Source organism: Callithrix jacchus, chromosome 15 (assembly GCF_049354715.1).
Source record: "Callithrix jacchus isolate 240 chromosome 15, calJac240_pri, whole genome shotgun sequence".
In the NCBI taxonomy this organism is placed as follows: Eukaryota; Metazoa; Chordata; class Mammalia; order Primates; family Cebidae; genus Callithrix; species Callithrix jacchus.
In genome coordinates, this window is record NC_133516.1 from 1,564,246 (window position 1) to 1,582,158 (window position 17,913).

The following is a 17,913-nucleotide window of genomic DNA, read 5'->3' on the forward strand; positions in this document are numbered from 1 at the left end:
TTGAACAATGTGAGAAGAAAACACTAGAAGGTTTGAATGCAGCTTTGCCAGGGCATGAACTTAATTAAATACAGTTCTGATCCATTACTGAGAGTGCTGGAAACAAAATGTGAAAAACTTACCAGAGTCCCAGAAGATCTGAAAGAAGTGATGTTTGGGAAACAGTCTCATGAATGCTGGCAGAAAACCAGTCACTTACCTGATTGAAAAATCAGCAAAAAATATTTCGGTATGATGAGCTCAGCTATTTTTGTTCTTCCTTTTTAGAGGAAATCTGCTCAGTGTTTTCTCCCTGGATCCTCCATGTGGTAAGTCTCACCGGGGTAACTCTCCATATCAAGAAGTCTCACCAGGGAAGACTGCCTATTACTGAGTAATAAATTGCTCTAATTGGACTGCCTGCCTGGGTTGTGGAAGTGATAGCCGCAGACCGAGCCTGCTGTTTTCTTGCTGCTGCTTCGGCTTCCCAGCTACCCCCCGGATGGTGAGGGCAGCCCGGCTGTGAATGGTCAGATAGCCCCTGTCTCCCGCCGCCAATCTCTGGCCCCGAGCAACATGGAGCAGACAGTGGCGGCAGCAACAGCGGGCAAGGAGGAAGATGGCGAGATGGCTGCCGGCTTGTGTAGTGGACTGTGGCACGGGGTATGCAAAACTAGGATATGCTGGAAATACAGAACTGCAGTTTAACATCCCTTCTTGTATTGCTATTAAGGAGTCGGTAAAAGTGGGTGATCAAGCTCAAAGGAGGGTGATGAAAGGTGTTGATGACCTAGACTTCTTCAATGGTGATGAAGCAATAGAAAAACCTACATATGCAACAAAGTGGCCAATCTGCCATGGTACAGTTGAATATTGGGACTTGATGGAAAGGTTTATGGAGCAAGTGATCGTTAAATATTTAAGGGAAAAACCTGAAGACTATTATTTTCTCTTGACTGAACTTCCATTGAATACTCCAGAAAACAGGGAATATACTGCTGAAATAATGTTTGAATCTTTCAATGTTCCAGGCTTGTACATTGCTGTGCAGGCTGTTCTTGCCTTAGCTACATCTTGGACCTCAAGAAAAGTAGGAGAACGGACATTGACTGGTATGGTAATAGATAGTGGAGATGGTGTCACTCATGTCATTCCTGTGGCTGAAGGGTATGTGAAGGGTTATATTAAACACATTCCAATCACAGGATGAGATATAACATATTTTAATCAGGAACTGCTGAGAGACCAATAAGTAGGAATCCCTCCAGAACAATCTTTGGAAACTGGCAAGGCAGTAAAGGAGTGCTATAGTTACGTCTGCCCAGATTTAGTGAAAGAATTTAACAAGTATGATACAGATGGGTCAAAACGGATTAAACCGTATACTGGAATCAATGCTATCTCAAAGAAAGAATTTTCAGTTGATGTTGGTTATGAGAGATTTTTTGGACCTGAAATCTTTTTTCATCCAGAGTTTTCTAATCCAGACTTTACACAACCTATCTCAGAAGTTGTAGATGAAGTAATTTAGAATTGTCCTGTTGATGTCAGACATCATCTCTACAAAAATATTGTCCTCTCTGGAGGTTCAACCATGTTCAGGGAATTTGCACATCACTTGCAAAGAGATTTAAAAAGAACTGTAGATGCCCGGCTGAAATTAAGTGAGGAATTTAGTGGTGGTAAATTAAAGCCATAACCTATTGATGTACAAGTCATTACACACCACATGCAGAAATATGCAGTTTGGTTTGGAGGATTAGTTCTGGCTTCCACACCTGAGTTCTACCAATTATGCCACACCAAAAAGGATTATAAAAAAATTGGACCTAGCATTTGTCGTCACAATCCAGTGTTTGGAGTCATGTCATAAAATTGACTTCATAATTATTGGGGTTAGAAAGGTGGGAAAGAGACAATCCTTCTGATTACCTGTTTTGTCTGGATGGCTGGTTTTGAGGTTTTAAACCTGATATGAAATAGTAAGACCAAACATGATTATACAGGAATATTTTAATAAGTTTATCAACATGCAGATGTATAAGAGAGTGAAAGTCATTGTGCTTTTCTTTAGATTTAATATTTGAATCTTATATGTAACAAAAAGAAGTGGGTTTTAGTTCTTTCTGTGCCCTGATATTTTGTATATTAATAAATTATCCAAGATTTGATGGGATTTATCCATGTGTAGATAGCTCTATAATGCTTGAATTGCACACTTCTAAGCGTGCAATGCAAGAGCTTGTTTATATTACATACTTTTTATACTTTGAGGAAAAAAGTCAAAGAAAAATTGTATTTGAGGAAAAAAAACCATGACCAAGTAAAGGATAAATTCAAAGAATAGCCTCATGAGACTTGGCATACACACCCATGGAATTCCAGTTATTATGGAGTGCTTCCATCCCCTTCCACCCTTTTCCCCCAAAGGTTTTCTTTGCAAGTGCTTTTGGAACTAAGGGCTAGTATCTTGGATTAACTGATGCCTGCTAGTGTTTTCTGATTTCTCGCATTCTGTTCCTTGCTTTAAAAGAAGAGTAAAGACAAGAGTGTTGGACCAGTATTGCAGTTCTTAGTGTAATTTCTTATAAAAAACAAAACAACAACAATAATTTGATTATCAAAACTGGCATATTTAAAGCCTAACAACATTCAAAAAAGGCACAAATTTCTTTAAAAAAAATAAAATAAATAAAATGTTCTAATTATGTATGGTGGCTGACAGATATAAACAATGTCTTTCAACCTGGTCTTTATTGGTAATAAAGGTGATATATCAGCCTCCATATTTTCTAGGTTTTTTTTTAAGTCAACTTGTTCAGATATGGACAGAGAATGGATATTTCATCGGGTCTAATTCAGAAGATGGAACATATTTTTATGCTGAAGACTACAGTTTAAATATAGATAATGTGTAATATTTTTAACTATACCATAAAGGATTGGAAAAGTAAGGACCCATGCATGTGCACATAGACATACACAAACACCCCTATTGTAGATATAAGTGGGTTAGTGCAGTGCTTTTTATTTAGGTACATTATTCCATTGAGCCACTAAACTTCAAAAAAATTATATGGTTACCAAAGGAAATACTAAGGATAAAACTTGCACAGGAACATGATGGCAATCTCATCAGAGAGAACCTATTGCAAAGGCCAGAAGTGAAACCAAAAAAGTGGTAAAATGCAATAAGGAGCAGAAACAAAGAAATAAACCACCCTTGGAGGGAAGTCACTGGAAATCGAGCTTACAATTCATATCAGTGTAATTTCCTGGAAATACCATCTCTCTATTTAAGCACCAATGCCATAAGGTTCAATGACAAATCTTTAGCAATATAGGTTTTATTAGTTCTACATCCATGTTCACACATTTGCACAATATGATACCCAAGTGTTAATGGACAGTGCAGGGGGCAATATCCATGCTAAGTGTTTTGCAGAAGGTGAAACAGTCCACCTGTTAATGTAGAAAAGTTTATGACAAACGCCAGAGGCACTTCAGAAGGTTTAAGATAGGACTCATGGAGAAAATACAGCAGGTAACAAAGGTAGTCAGTCTTCTGATTACTGTTCTCTTTGTATCTTTTCCACTGCTATGAAGATGATTTTTCTGTAATGGCTCCAAATTGGGGCAAAGTATTATATATTCAAGAATAATTGTGAAGTCACATATGTGTCACACACAAGATATAAAAGGATATAAGATAGGTAGAAAGCTAGGCTGATAAAATAATAATCTGGAAGTTTGTGGTAAAATTGACTTTAGCTCTCCAAAATACAGCATTCTGAACAAATGTCATGGCCCTTTCATGAGCTTTGTGTTCAGTATGTCTCTCACTTTAACCAAAACTAGTCTAATGTTCTGTTATTACTGACCTAACTTAGCACTGTGCTGATATGTTGCAGATTTGGAAAATTGTAATGACACAAATTTTAAAACTTCCAAACATGCTATTATTCATTGCCTAAGGTAAGAACATCTGAAAGCAACAGCAGCATAGTGCAATGGTAACAAACTGTCACTGGAGCTAGACTTCCTGAGATTAATGCCTGCCTCTTCTATTATGACTATAGAATAACAGGTAAATTCTGCACCTTATTTCCCTCAGGCCCCAAAAAGAAATAAAAATATTTTTATCTTATCTCATAGGTTGGATATAAGTATGATGTGGTTTAATAATTACAACACTGTTTGGCACAAATTAGAATATATGTGTATTAAATACTTTTTAAAATTAATAACCTAGAAAGATTCCTGTATTCCAAGACCTTTTGTGATCTGTAAACCAAATTTATGTTCCTTGTTATGTATCAACAGGATATTAATTCTTTATTTCCCCCTTTATGACTTTTTAAAATTCTTATAGATTTTTATTGTTTATTCCTCAGTAGGGTGTGAACACCAGGATGGCAGTGATATTGCTTATTTTGATACCTATTGATTATCTTATGACTAACAAACAGTGCATAATACGTATTAACTGATAACTGAATATTTGTTAAATGAATGATTGAAAAAATGACTTATTCAAATGATCTCTGATATGTACAAGTGATTACAACAAGAGGTAGTCAGCACTCGATATTTGTGGCATTGAATCGAATAATCTCTACTCTTGATTACTCAGTCAAAATATCAGAAAACTGCAAATGCTATCATATGGACTATAAAATATATTAGTTCTAATTGTAAATGTAATGAAAGCAATGTACAAAGCTGCAAGAAAACAAAGCTTGGGAGTTAATATAAAATGAAAATTACACCATGCCTGTTTCCTTCTTTTGCCACCTCAAAACTGCTAACAAGTAGTCACTGATTTTGGAATACGAACGTCAGAAGAATAATTCTAGTAAAGTTTCTAGGTCATGGTAACTCTATGTTTGTAGAGTTCACCATTCTTCAGATTAAAACTAATATTCTGTGTGTGTAATTTTGGACTTTGTAGACAAATAGATAATCTATATATTTACATGGATTTTATGGTAAAATATACTTCCAAAATGTTATACAATATTTTAAAGAATAACATACAGTTTACTTGACTATTTTTGGTGTAAAGTTCTGTACATTTAACATACATATAAATTCACATAACCTCCACCACAATCGGTATACAGACTAATGTCATCACTACAAAGTATTCCTTCATGCTATCCATGTGTAGTCAAACCTCGCTCCATGTTTTCTGACACCACTGATGTGTAATGGTTTTGTTTTTGTGAGAATTTCATGGAAATGGAATCATACAATGTGTATCCTTTTGAGTCTGGTTTCTTTCACTTAACATGGTGCTTCTGTGATTCATAAAAGCTGTTTTATATATCAATAGTTCATTCATTCTTTGTCTCCAAAAGTATTGCATTGTATGAATTTGCCACTATTTACTTATTCTCCCATTAAAGAAAATTTGAGTTGTTTCCAGTTTTGAGTGATTATGAACAAAATTTTATAGAGCCTACTATGTACCATGTATTCTTTTAGGTGGATGAATATAGTGATGGTCAAGGTAAGGAAAAGTTCCAATTCTTATTATGCTTATTGTTTTTTGAGAAGTTAGCTATGGTTTAAAAAATTTTTAAAAAGTAATATGGTTAAATCTGTGCCTTACTGATTACTTCAGTTGTCTATGATTTTATTCCAATAAGTGAATTAATACTACTGGGTCATTAATATTTTTCAGTCTGCATAATGATGATATCATTCTAAAGCATACAGTAGAAGTTGTATTTTAGAATCATGAATTGAGGTTGGTTGGTTGTTTGCTTTTAAGCTATTGAACATAATTCATCAGGGCTTTAAAGCAAGCCCAGAAAACATGTGTTTTGTTTAAGCCATAATAGGTGATTCTGACGAATATTTCAGGTAAACATTGACTCCTTTATGTTTTTGAAATAGAAACCTAGAGCAACACTTATTAGTATGTCACTTTAAAAAGGATGGTATAAAGTAGTGTGTGTTAACACCATTTTTTAAAAATGACATATTGATAAGTGTTGGATAACAAAGATATTATCTAATCTAACCAGAAAGTGAATAACTGGTTAACTTTGAAGAATTCACTTCAGATTCAAGTATTGACAAACTATTTTCTTGATGTCATCATTTTTATTCACTAGCAACAAGTTATTAATAATTATATTCATTATCAAGAGCATATTAAAGTTGACACCAGAAATTGTCTTCTGTTGAAATACATATAGCTGTGAATCCACATTGCCCCCATTGTAAAACAGATGGCAATGTTTTGGGGTTTTCTGTAAATGTCAAAGGAGAGAAAATAGATCAATGTGAGCACTCTTCCAATATTGCTAATTTACAATGGTCAAATATGTTTTAATGTTTAGTCTTCTATCTGAGAATTCCTTTCCCACACAATTCTGATCTTTATATCCAATTGGCTGAGAAATTGTATTTTGTACATAATCCCATGTTTTTCAATGATTTTTGGTCAAATGTGTCTCTACTGTGAATTTTTTCCTTGACTTATTGAAACAAAAAGGTATATGTACATCTCCTATTGCAGTTAAAAATTTATTGGGAAATATTATATTGGCCTATTTTCTGTTTTATAAGGTTTTATGAGTTGTGAAATTTAAATTCCATATGTTTCACAAGAAATAAGATAAGTACAGGTTTAGACTAACATACCTAACCTATCTGGTAAAGGAGCCACTGGAAAGAGGTGACAGCGTTAACCTGAGCTATTAGAATCAATTCAGAAGAGAAATAAGATAACTTGAGTTGTACATTATTTAAAGCACTGCTTCTCCCCAAAATAACAATATTTTTCTCAAATAGGACTATGGTTGAGGGATAGATGGGCATAAAATTTGTAGTTATAAAATGGTACTATTTTCATTGAGCAATATTGGTACAAAAACTATAAATATGATAAAAAACAATAAAAGACAAAACAAAGCATTTATATTGCTTTATATAAAAAACTATTTCAATTTATAAACACTTTCTTGTTGACCTGAAGTGGTTAATTCAATTAATGAGAAAAATATCTTTTTGAAATGTATGGAGTTAAGAATAATATCACAGGTTTCTCAGAAAAAAATAGCTTAATGTGTGTTCCCCTCATGTGTGCAAGTATGAATAAGTTAGCTATAATACTCTCATATTTTTAAAACCCTGAAATTTGAAGTTTAAGGATGACTTTCCATGTTTCTTGGAAAATTGGTGACATAGTTGCATATTTCTTTTTTTATTTTTTTGTGGACTGCTATGGCATGCTGGTAAAATTTCTTTTTTGAGACAGAGCTTTGCTCTGTCACCCAGCTCTGTCATCTAGGATGAGTGACCCATAGAGAGATCTCAGCTCACCACAACCTTTGTCTCCTGGGTTAAAGTGATTCTCCTGCCTCAGCCTCCCAAGTAGCTGGTATTACAGGCATGCACCACCACACCTGGCTAATTTTGTAGTTTTAGTACAGACAGGGTTTCACCATTTTAGTCAGACTGGTCTCAATGCCTGCCTTGGCTTCCCAAAATGCTGAGATTACAGGTGTGAGCCACTGCACCCAGCCTAGACTGGTAAATTCTTAATGATGATTGTGTTAACAAAAGAAACATGTCAATTTTCTGTTGTCAAGATTAAGTGAATTTCTTTATTTCAATTCATAAGCTTCTTATATAAGCTGTTGATTCAAATTTTCTTACAAAAGATTATCTGAGCTACTGGGAATATCTGATAAAAGACTTACTTAAGCACTTTAAAAAAACCGATCATCTTTCTTGTTTATAATACAATAAAGCTTTCTTTATACCTTCTTTGTTTTCATAAATGCCAACCAGGTTAAAATAACATTTAAAAATCCCACTTGTTAATGACATTCACTATCATTTATATTTAAATTAGTGTTGGGCTCTCATAACATAACTAGTTATTTCCTTTGAACATTAACATTTCACAATGCTTTAATAAATGTCCCATTCCAACATTCAAATTTTGTTTTAAAAATTACAATGCAAATGAAGTTATGCTTTTAAAATTTTACTTTAATAAACATAACCATGAATCCCACTTTAAATGTCAAAAAGAAATGGGATAATACATGATCTTTCCATTTCATTGTAACATAATGAAACAAAAACCCTGAGGATGTGTTCCAAAATAACTTTTACAATCCTCTATCAACAAACAATTTTGATGTTTGTTCCTTCCTTCCTCATAACTATGTAGGCATCAGCCTCAGTGAGGCAGGTGTAACAACTGAGCTTCCCTGTGAGCACTACACAAGCATGACAAAGACGATTATTTTTTCTTACCATCGCTGGGACAAACTGGATGTCTAAATAAACAACCAACAAAACAAGCAAGCATCGTTGCTAGATATTCTATTTTGTATTATTATATAGTCTTTATCATATATCCTATGCAAAGTTACATAATTCCTTTTATATTTGATATTATAAAAACTAATTTTGAAAATATTTTTTATCAACTATTATAGGTAAACTTATATGAGCTAAATCAATACCAATGGCCTCTTGATTATTACTAAACGCTTATGTGTCACAAACTGTGACAGACAAACAGATACGCTTTCACAAAAGGGAAGACATACCATAATAAAACTATGACAATAAAACGAGGTGATTATCGGACACTACATTATGTTTATCTTGTTCTAGGCACTACTAACTCATTTAGTACAGTAGAGTGTGAGTGTGACTGATCTGTTTTGAGCTACCCATAGTTGAAACAATATCTTTTTTTTTTTGAGACGGAGTTTCGCTCGTTACCCAGGCTGGAGTGCAATGGCGTGATCTCGGCTCTCTGCAACCTCCACCTCCTGGGTTCAGGCAATTCTCCTGCCTCAGCCTCCTGAGTAGCTGGGATTACAGGCACGTGCCACCGTGACCAGCTAATTTTTTGTATTTTTAGTAGAGACAGGGTTTCACCATGTTGACCATCATGGTATCGATCGCTTGACCTTGTAATCTATCCTGCTCAGCCTCCCAAAGTGCTGGAATTACAGGCGTGAGCCACCACGCCCAACGCTGAAACAATATCTTATTCATCCTTTAATTCCAAGTTCCTCAAAAAAGTTATTGACTACTATATAAGCCTCAATAAATAAGTATTTTGGAAACATAAATTTAATTGTCCCAAATAAGCAGTGTACTTGATTTTTTTGCATTGGTAACTGAATATCAATGACACTCATACATTTATTAAAATTGTTATAGTTGTCTTTGACAATTAATTTTTATCCCTGATATTTAATGCAACATATTTTTGAAATGGTGACATAGACTAAAGAATTCTATAATATTGTTACATACCCAGTATATGTTTGTGGCTTTATAAATCATTACATAAGATTATTGATCTGTATGATCTGTATGTTCAGTTAACACATAGCTAAATTATAAATGTAAAGATTGAAAGTAAATATGTCTCTTTAAAATTGCTGTAGTTTTGCCCCTATTCATGAGTGCTTTATTATGTACTTTATAAGCATGAAAATGTTACCATCTTTATTTTAAGTTTGAAGATCAATTTCTGTATTCAATTATGAGCTTGGAAATTGTGTTTAGATGTTTGAACACCTAATTGATTATGCTACATTTGTTTGAGCATGGTTGAAATGTAATTTTACTGCTTGGTTGGTGATACTATTTTGGAAAGTATTAAATGGATTTGCTGCTTAGGAGTGAATCACTTTTTAAAACAGGTTTTCTGGAGTCTTCCAGGAAGAAAAGCACATGTTTTGATCCTTATTATTATTATTTTTTAACAGAGAATGAAAATAAATGGTTAGAAATCCAGGAAGTAATCAGAAAGCAAGACTTGAACTGAATTTAAAACATGAACTCATATTTGACATTGTAGTGTTCGCAAAAATGATTTAGCTATTGCATTAGTAAAACCAATACTCATATTTATTTTTTAAGGTGAAGTATTGTTCTATTAAGATAACTTTATGTAAAATTTCAGTTTGTCAAATTTTCTAAGCATGTGCCAAATGCCAATAACAATGTAAAAAAAATAGGAGTAAGAGAAATATGGTTCTTGAGAAATGTTGGATGAAATAAACAAAATAGTATTTTTAGTGTTCTTCATGGGTAATCAGGGACCACAAGCAAAACCTATCATTCTGCCTCTGGTGACTCCCAAATCTCATGTCTTCACATTTCAAAACCAATCATGCCTTTCCAATAGTCCCTCCAAGTCTTAACTCATTTCAGCATTAACTCAAAAGTCCGCAGTCCAAGGTCTCATTTAAGATAAGGCAAGTCCCTTCTGCCTATAAGCCTGTAAAATCTAAAGCAAGATAATTACTTCCTAGGTACAATTGGGGTACAGGCATTCAGTAAATACGGGCATTCCAAATGGAAGAAATTGGCCAAAACAAAGGGGCTACAGGCCCCATACAAGTCTGAAATCCAACAGGTTAGTCAAATTGCAAAGCTCCAAAATGATCTCCTTTGACTCCGTGTGTTATATCTAGAAGAGGTGAGTTCTCATGTTCTTGGGCAGTTCTACCATTGTGGCTTTGCAGGTTACAGCCTCCTTCTCAGCTGCTTTCATGGACTGGCATTGAGTGTCTGTGGCTTTTCCAGGTGCATGGTATAAGCTGTCACTGGATCTACCATTCTGGAGTCTGGAGGACAGTGGCCCTCTTCTCACAGCTCCACTTGGCAATGCTCTAGTAGGGACTCTTGGTGGGGACTCTGACTCCACATTTCCCTACTGCACTGCCCTATCAGCGGTTCTCCATGAGAGCCCTGCCCCCACAGCAAACTTCTGCCTGGACATTCAGGTGTTTCTATCTATCCTCTGAAATCTAAACAGAGGTTCCCAAACCCCACTTCTTGACTTTGGTGCACTGGCAGGCTTAGCACCATAAAAAAGCTGCTAAGGTTTGAGGCATGCCCCCTCTGAAGCCATAGCCTGAGCTGTACATTTGCCCCTTTCAACCACAGCTGGAGTGGCTGAGATACAGGGAACCAATTCCCTAGGCTACAAAGAGCAGAGGGGCACCTGGGCCTGGTCCACAAAACTTTTTTTTTCCTCCGAGGCCTCTAGGCCTGTGATGGAAAGAGCTGCTGTGAAGGCCTCTGACAGGCCCTGGGGACATTTTCCTTTTTGTCTTTGGGATTAATATTCCACTCATTACTTATGCAAATTTCTGCAGCAAGCTTGAATTTCTTCTCAGAAAAGGGGGTTTCTTTTTATCATATTGCCAAGCTGCAAATTTTTCAAGCTTTTATGCTCTGCTTCCCTTATAAATCCTAATGCCTTTAATAGCACCCAAGTTATCTCTTGAATGCTTTGCTCCTTACAAATTTCTTCTGCCGGATATACTAAGTCATCTCTATCAAGTTCAAACTTCCACAAATCTGTAGTGCAGGGGAAGAATGCTGCTAGTCTCTTTGCTAAAGTAAGAGTCACCTTTTCCTCAGTTACCAACAAGTTCCTCATCTCAACTTGAGATGACCTCAGCCTTGATTTTATTGTGCACATGATTATACACCCATTCAACAAGTCTCTATAAGGTTCCACAAGATACAATTTCAACAGGTTGATCCACTAGAAGTCTGTAGTTCAAGGCCAGCCTGGCCATTATGGTGAAATCTTGTCTATACTACAATTCCAAAAATTAGCCAGGAATGGTGGCAGGTGCCTGTAATACCAGCTACTCAGGAGGCTGAGCCTGAAGGGTCACTTGAATCTGGGAGGCAAAGGTTGCAGTGAGCCAAGATCATGCCACTGCACTCCCTCCTGGGTGCCAGAGTGAGACTCCATCTCAAAAAAAAAAAACAAACCCCAAACTCAAATTGTACAGTTTATTCCCTTCTTCCAGTTTTCGCATCACACATACATTAAAAAATAAACTGCTTAACTTCCCCCACCTCCCCAAGGCCCACAGGCCCTGCCCAACCCATCGTCCTTTCCTGCTCCCTCTCTCTCATTCCTCATTCTGCTCAAGCCACACGGACCTCCTTGCTGTTCCTCCAACACGACACACACACTCCTGCCCCAGGGCCTATGCATGGGCTGTGTCCTCTGTCCGGAAAGTGCTTACCCCCAAATACCATCCTTCTCACACAGGTTACCCCTTTCCATTAAGACATTGGCCAAGGCTGGGCATGGTGGCCAGTGTTTATAATCCCAGCAATTTCGCAGGCTGAGGTAGGAGGATCACATGAGCCCAGAAGGGTTTGCTTTTGTTTTGCTTTTCATTTTGTTTGAGACAGAATATTGCTCTGTCACCCAGGCAAGAGTGCAGTGGGTGATTTCAGCCAAGTGAAACCTCCACCTTCCAGGTTCAAGTGATTCGGCTGCCTCAGCCTTCTGAGTAGCTGTGACTGCAGGTGCCTGCCACCATGCCCAGTTTTTTTTTTTGTTGTTGTTTGTTTTCTGTTTTGTTTTCAGACAGAGTTTTACTCTCATTGCCCAGGTTTGTGTTCAGTGGCAGTATCTTGGCTCACTGCAGCCTCCGCCTCCCAGGTTCAAGTGATCCTGCTGCCTCAGCCTTCCAAATTGCTGGGATTACAGACATGGGCCACCATGCCCAGCTAATTTTGTATATTTAGTAGAAACTGGATTTCTCCATCTTGGTCAGTCTGGTCTCGAACTCCCAACCTCAGGTGATCCACTTGACTCCCCCTCCCAAAGTGCTGGGATTAGAGGTGTGAGCCACCAACGCTGACCAATATCTTATAATTAAAGCATAAATTGAAAACTGAGGCAGTTTTATCCACTAGAGGTCTGTAGTTCCAGGCCAGCCTGGCCATTATGGTGAAATCCTGTCTCTACTATAATTACAGAAATTAGCCAGGCATGGTGGCTGGTGCCTGGAATACCAGCTACTCAGTAGGCTGAGCCACAAGAGTCACTTGAGTCTGGGAGGCAGAGGTTGCAATGAGCTGAAATCATGTCACTGTACTCCCACCTGGGTTACAGAGTGAGACCCAGTCTCAAAAAAAAACCCAAAAACTCAAATTGGACTGTTTCTTCCCTGCTTCTTTATTTCCCATCACACTTACATTAAAAGATAAACTGCTTAACATACCCCACTTCCCCAAGGCCCGCAGGTCCTGCCCAACCCGTCCTCCTTACCTCCTCCCTCTCTCCCACTCCTTACTCTCCTCAAGCCACAGGGACCTCCTTGCTGTTCCTCCAACCTGCCAGAAATAGTCCTGCCCCAGAAACTTTACATGGTCTGTTCCCTCTGTCTAGAAAGTGATTAACCCCCAATACCTTTCTTCTCACACTGGTTACCCCTTATTATTAAGATCTTGAGCCAGGCTGGGCATGGGAGTACATGCTGATAACCCCAGCAATTTCGCAGGCTGAGGTAGGAGGATCATATGAGCCCAGAATTGTTTGCTTTTGTTTTGTTTGAGACAGAATCTTGCTCTGTCACCCAGGCAGGAGTTAAGTGAGTGACTTCAGCTAACTGAAACCTCCACCTTTCAGGTTCAAGCGATTCTACTGCCTCAGCCTTCTGAGTAGCTGGAACCACAGGTGCCTGCCACCATGCCCATTATTTTTTTTTGTTTTTTGAGACAATGTTTTACTTTTGTTGCCCAGTTTGGAGTTCAGTGGCATGATCTTGGCTCACTGCAAACTTTGCTTCCCAGGTTCAACTGATTACCGTGCCTCACCTTCCCAAATGGCTAAGATTACAGGCATACACCACCATGCCCAGCTAATTTTGTATATTTAATAGTAACGGGATTTCTCCATCTTGGTCAGGCTGGTCTGGAACTCACAACCTCAGGAGATCCACCTGCCTCAGCCTACCAAAGTGCTGGGATTAAAGCCATGAGCCACCAACCCCGACCAATATCTTTTCATTAAAACCTAAATTGGGAGGCAGAGACAGGTAGATCCACTTGAGGTCAGTAGTTCCAGACCTGCCTGGCCATTATGGTGAAACCTTTTCTCTATTACAATTACAAAAGTTAGCTGGGCATGGTGGTGGGAGCCAATAATACCAGCTACTCAGGAGGCTGAGCCACAAGAATCACTTGAATCTGGGAGGTGGAGGTTGCAGTGAGCTGAGATCACACCTGTGCACTCCCACCTGAGTGACAGAATGAGACTCCTCAAAAAAAAAAACACCAAAAATTAAATTGGATTGTTTCTCCCCTGCTTCCTTATTTCCCAGCACACTTACATTAAAAGATAAACTGCTCAACTTCCCTCACCTCCCAAAGGCCTGCAGGCCCTGCCCAACAGGCCTTACTTCCCTCCTCCCTCCCCTCCTCCCTCTCTCTCCCCCCCCACCCTGCTCCAGCCAAAGGGACCTCTTTGCTGTTCCTCCAACAACTGAACATTCCATGGCTCCATGAGCTCACTGCCCCACTTCAACCTGGGCCACCCACCAAGGGGCTCTGCCTTGGTCTGGAAGCCCAGGGACCCCTGCAGATGCACACAGATACACACACACACACACACACATACACACACATGTGCTCGCGCAGTTATCCAAGAGTTGCAAGCAGCTCCTGAGGCTGAGGAGTTCTGCTCTCTCCTGGGAAGCTTCTCCGGGAGAGAGCAGCCCCAGGGCACACAGGCTGGTGGTACCTGGAAATCCCAGCAGGGACAGCTTTTAAGGAGACGCACCCCCCACAGTGTCTGAGCAGGCCTGAAGCACCGTGGGGATCCTTGGGGATCGCCCTGCGCATCCCTGAAGCTCCGCTGCAGCTTTTCTCAGCCTGGTCCCGCCCTGCTGGACTCCTGAAATCGCGAGACCCTGGCGACGATCTCGGGGAGAGGGGGGCCATCGCCTAAGGTCCAGGCACTTCCACTGAAGGCCGCTGTTCTGCCAAGCCCCTGAGACGGCCGTTCCCCAGGCCACAGGGACTGTCACTGTGATGCGAGCCGCGGATGGACGCTAGCGCTTGTGATGCGCCACTTGCACATGCACATTGGCGTGCCTGGCTGGCCAGCGGCAACGTGGGCACTCTGTGGCAGGGGAGCCTCAGTGGCACCAGAAAATGCTGGTGGCGTGTCCCAGGCGGTTCCAGGGAAGGAGGCTGCCTGCCACAAGCTGAGCAGGAGCCCGACCGTCCTGACCTCAGTGGCTCCCTGAGCCGACTTTCCTGTTTGGGTCAGCTGGATGGGAAGGTGCTTGATACCGTGAGGTGGGCACTAGGGTCTGCTCTTCCCACTGGATTCCGGATCGGATGGCGTGGGCAGCGATTGGGTCCCGCGGGGCTGGAGATTCAGTCTGGTGATGTGTGGCGGGGGTCGGTGGACCTCAGAAAGATGCCTGAGACCCTCCGGGAGGGTGTCAGCAGAACGTTGCCGGCTCTATGAGCTCACTGCCCCGCTTCGACCTGGTCCACCCACCAAGGGGCCCTGCCTTGGTCTCCAAACCCTGCTTCTCAGCGCTGCTGGCCGGAAAAGATGTGAACAAAGACAAAGCGGCCTGCCCAGCCAGCCGCAGAGGTGGCCACACCCGCAACTGGCCTCCCCCGGGGGTGGATCTGATGGAGAGAGTATCTCAGAAACTTTCTGGTGCAAAGCCCAATCCCGAGACGGATGTCCAGTTATGCCGCTGAGGACCTTCACGGAAGCCAAGCACAACATGCTAATGGATCTTAGTCACTTTATTGTTTTCACGGAAAACATCATCATCTTGCTACAATGTGTTTTCCTCAAATTTCTTTGACTGCCTGTACAGGGAGACCCGTTGTCACCTTGTCCTGTGGAGAGAAAAACAATTCCGGGTGCTAAAAATGCAGATTCTCACTCTTATGTGCTGTGCCCTCTGTCTAGAAAGTGCTTAGCCCACAATACCTTACTTCTCACACTGGTTACCACTTTCTATTAACATCTTGGCCCAGGTTGGGCATGGTGGCACTTGCTTATAATTCCAGCAATTTCACAGGCTGAGGTAGGAGGATTACATGAGCCCAGAAGTGTTTGCTTTTGTTTTGCTTTTTGTTTTGTTTGAGACATAATCTTGCTCTGCACCAAGACAGGAGTGCAGTGGTTGATTTCAGCCCACTGACACCTCCACTTTCCAGGTTCAAGAGATTCTCATGCCTCAGCTTTCTGAGTAGCTGAGACTACAGGTTCCTGCCATCATGCCTAGGTTTTTTTTTTCAGACAGGGTTTTACTCTAGTTGCCAAAGTTGGTGTTCAGTGGCAGGGTCTAGTCTCACTGCAACCACCGCTTCCCATGTTCAAGCAATTCTACTGCCTCAGCCTAACAAATGACTGTGATTACAGGCATGCAACATCATGCCCAGATAATTTTGTATATTTAGTAGAAATGGGATTTCTCCATCTTAGGTTGGTCTCAAACTCCCAACCTCAGGTGATTCACCTGCCTCAGCCACCCAAAGTGCTGGAATTACAGATGTGAGCCACCAACCCCGAACAATATTTTTTTATTAAAATGTAAATTGGAGGCTGGGACAGGTTGATCAACTAGAGGTCAGAAATTATAGAACAGACTGGTCATGATGATGCAATTCTGTCTCTACGACAATTATAAAAATAGGCTGGGAATGGTGGCAGGTGCCTGTAATACCAGCTACTCAGGAGGCTGATCCTGAAGGGTCACTTGAATCTGGAAGGCAAAAGTTGCAGTGAGCCGAGATCACGCCACTGCACTCCCTCCTGGGTGCCAGAGTGAGACTTGATCTCAAAAAAAAAAAAAAAAAAAAACTCAAATTGGGCAGTTTATTCCCTGCTTCCTGATTTTCTTTCACACCTACATTAAAAGATAAACTTCTCAAAAAAACCGACTCAAGATGGCGCTCTGAGAACAACCCAGGATTGGAGCTCGCGTTGAATCCACAAACGGTGAGTTAAAGCTGCATTTCCAGACTGATCTTTGTTGCCCACAGAACGGGGAAACTCCCAAGTATAAAAAGACACGGGACGCCAGGCAGTAAGTCTGCGGCGGCCGGCCCTACCCAGCAATCCCCACAGGGCGTGCTTGTCCGGGTGCCTTGTTGAACCGGCAACCTGAGACTTGAGAGGGCTGCACTTGAGACTGAACGAGACATGGACAGTAGCCCAGCCCAGTGGATTGCAGGGACAGATCGTTTGGGATACCCAGTGTGACGAACGAAACCGCGATTTCAAACTATCCCGAGCAGACGGTCCGAGATGCTCTGTGGGGGAGGACTGTCCACCACTACCGAGGCAACCCGCCCCAACTGAGAAACACGCCCACCGCTGACGCAGCCAGCTGTTGCCGAGGCAACCCACCCCAACTGAGATACACGCCCACTGCTGATGCAGCCAGCCATTGCCGAGGCAACCTGTCCCTACTGAGATACACGCCCACTGCTGACGCAGCCTGCCATTGCTGAGGCAACATGCTACAACGAAGAGACTCCGCCGCAGGGCGTGGCGGAGACCACAGCAGAGCCTGCAGGAACAGGGCGAATCACACAACAGCAGGGCGGAGCCTTGGCAACCAAACAGTGGCTAGTCTGCCTTCTAGCTGAACAGGACACCTCATCGAACATCCAAAAATAAAGCCCAAACCCCTCAACACAGAGCATTTGAGAAAAAAAAAGGGTTTTTTTAATGAGCTCTGTTGCAGCAGAATCAAACATAGCAACCTAACAGCCCTGAAGAAACAGCAGAGCGCACAGCTCAGCAATTAAACCCCTATAAAGTACAAACTGTCTCCTCAAGCAGCTCCCAGACCCCTCTATATCCAAAAGACTGACATTAGGCAGGCATCATCCTGGGACAAAGAGAGCAGAAAAAGAAACTGGTAGCATCCCTCGCTGTGCCACAGCTGCTAGAGGTGCACCCCAGACAAGCAGGGTCTGGAGCGGACCTCAGCATTCATACAGAGAAGGGGCTAGACTGGTAGAAGAAAAACCAAGCAAAAGAAATACTTCATCATCAACATTCTAGGTGTCCACTCAGAGACCCAATTGAAAAGTCAGCAACTACGCAGATGACCAGCGGACAAATCCACAAAGATG

General features: G+C 40.8%; 1 long non-coding RNA gene and 1 pseudogene across 3 annotated transcripts in view; one reads left to right on the top strand and one right to left on the bottom strand.

Moving 5' to 3' along the window:
- The first annotated feature begins 598 nt into the window (after window positions 1–598).
- Window positions 599–1,852, top strand: LOC100409146 (actin-related protein 3 pseudogene; annotated as a pseudogene).
- Window positions 1,853–15,550: 13,698 nt separating this feature from the next.
- The window catches only part of LOC118151040 (uncharacterized), a 38,499-nt gene continuing 36,136 nt past the window's right edge, over window positions 15,551–17,913 (bottom strand). For all 3 annotated transcript variants that reach the window (XR_013526845.1, XR_013526843.1, XR_013526844.1), the window contains one exon: window positions 15,551–15,660. This is a non-coding gene — a long non-coding RNA (uncharacterized LOC118151040). The remainder of the gene's footprint in view (window positions 15,661–17,913) is intronic.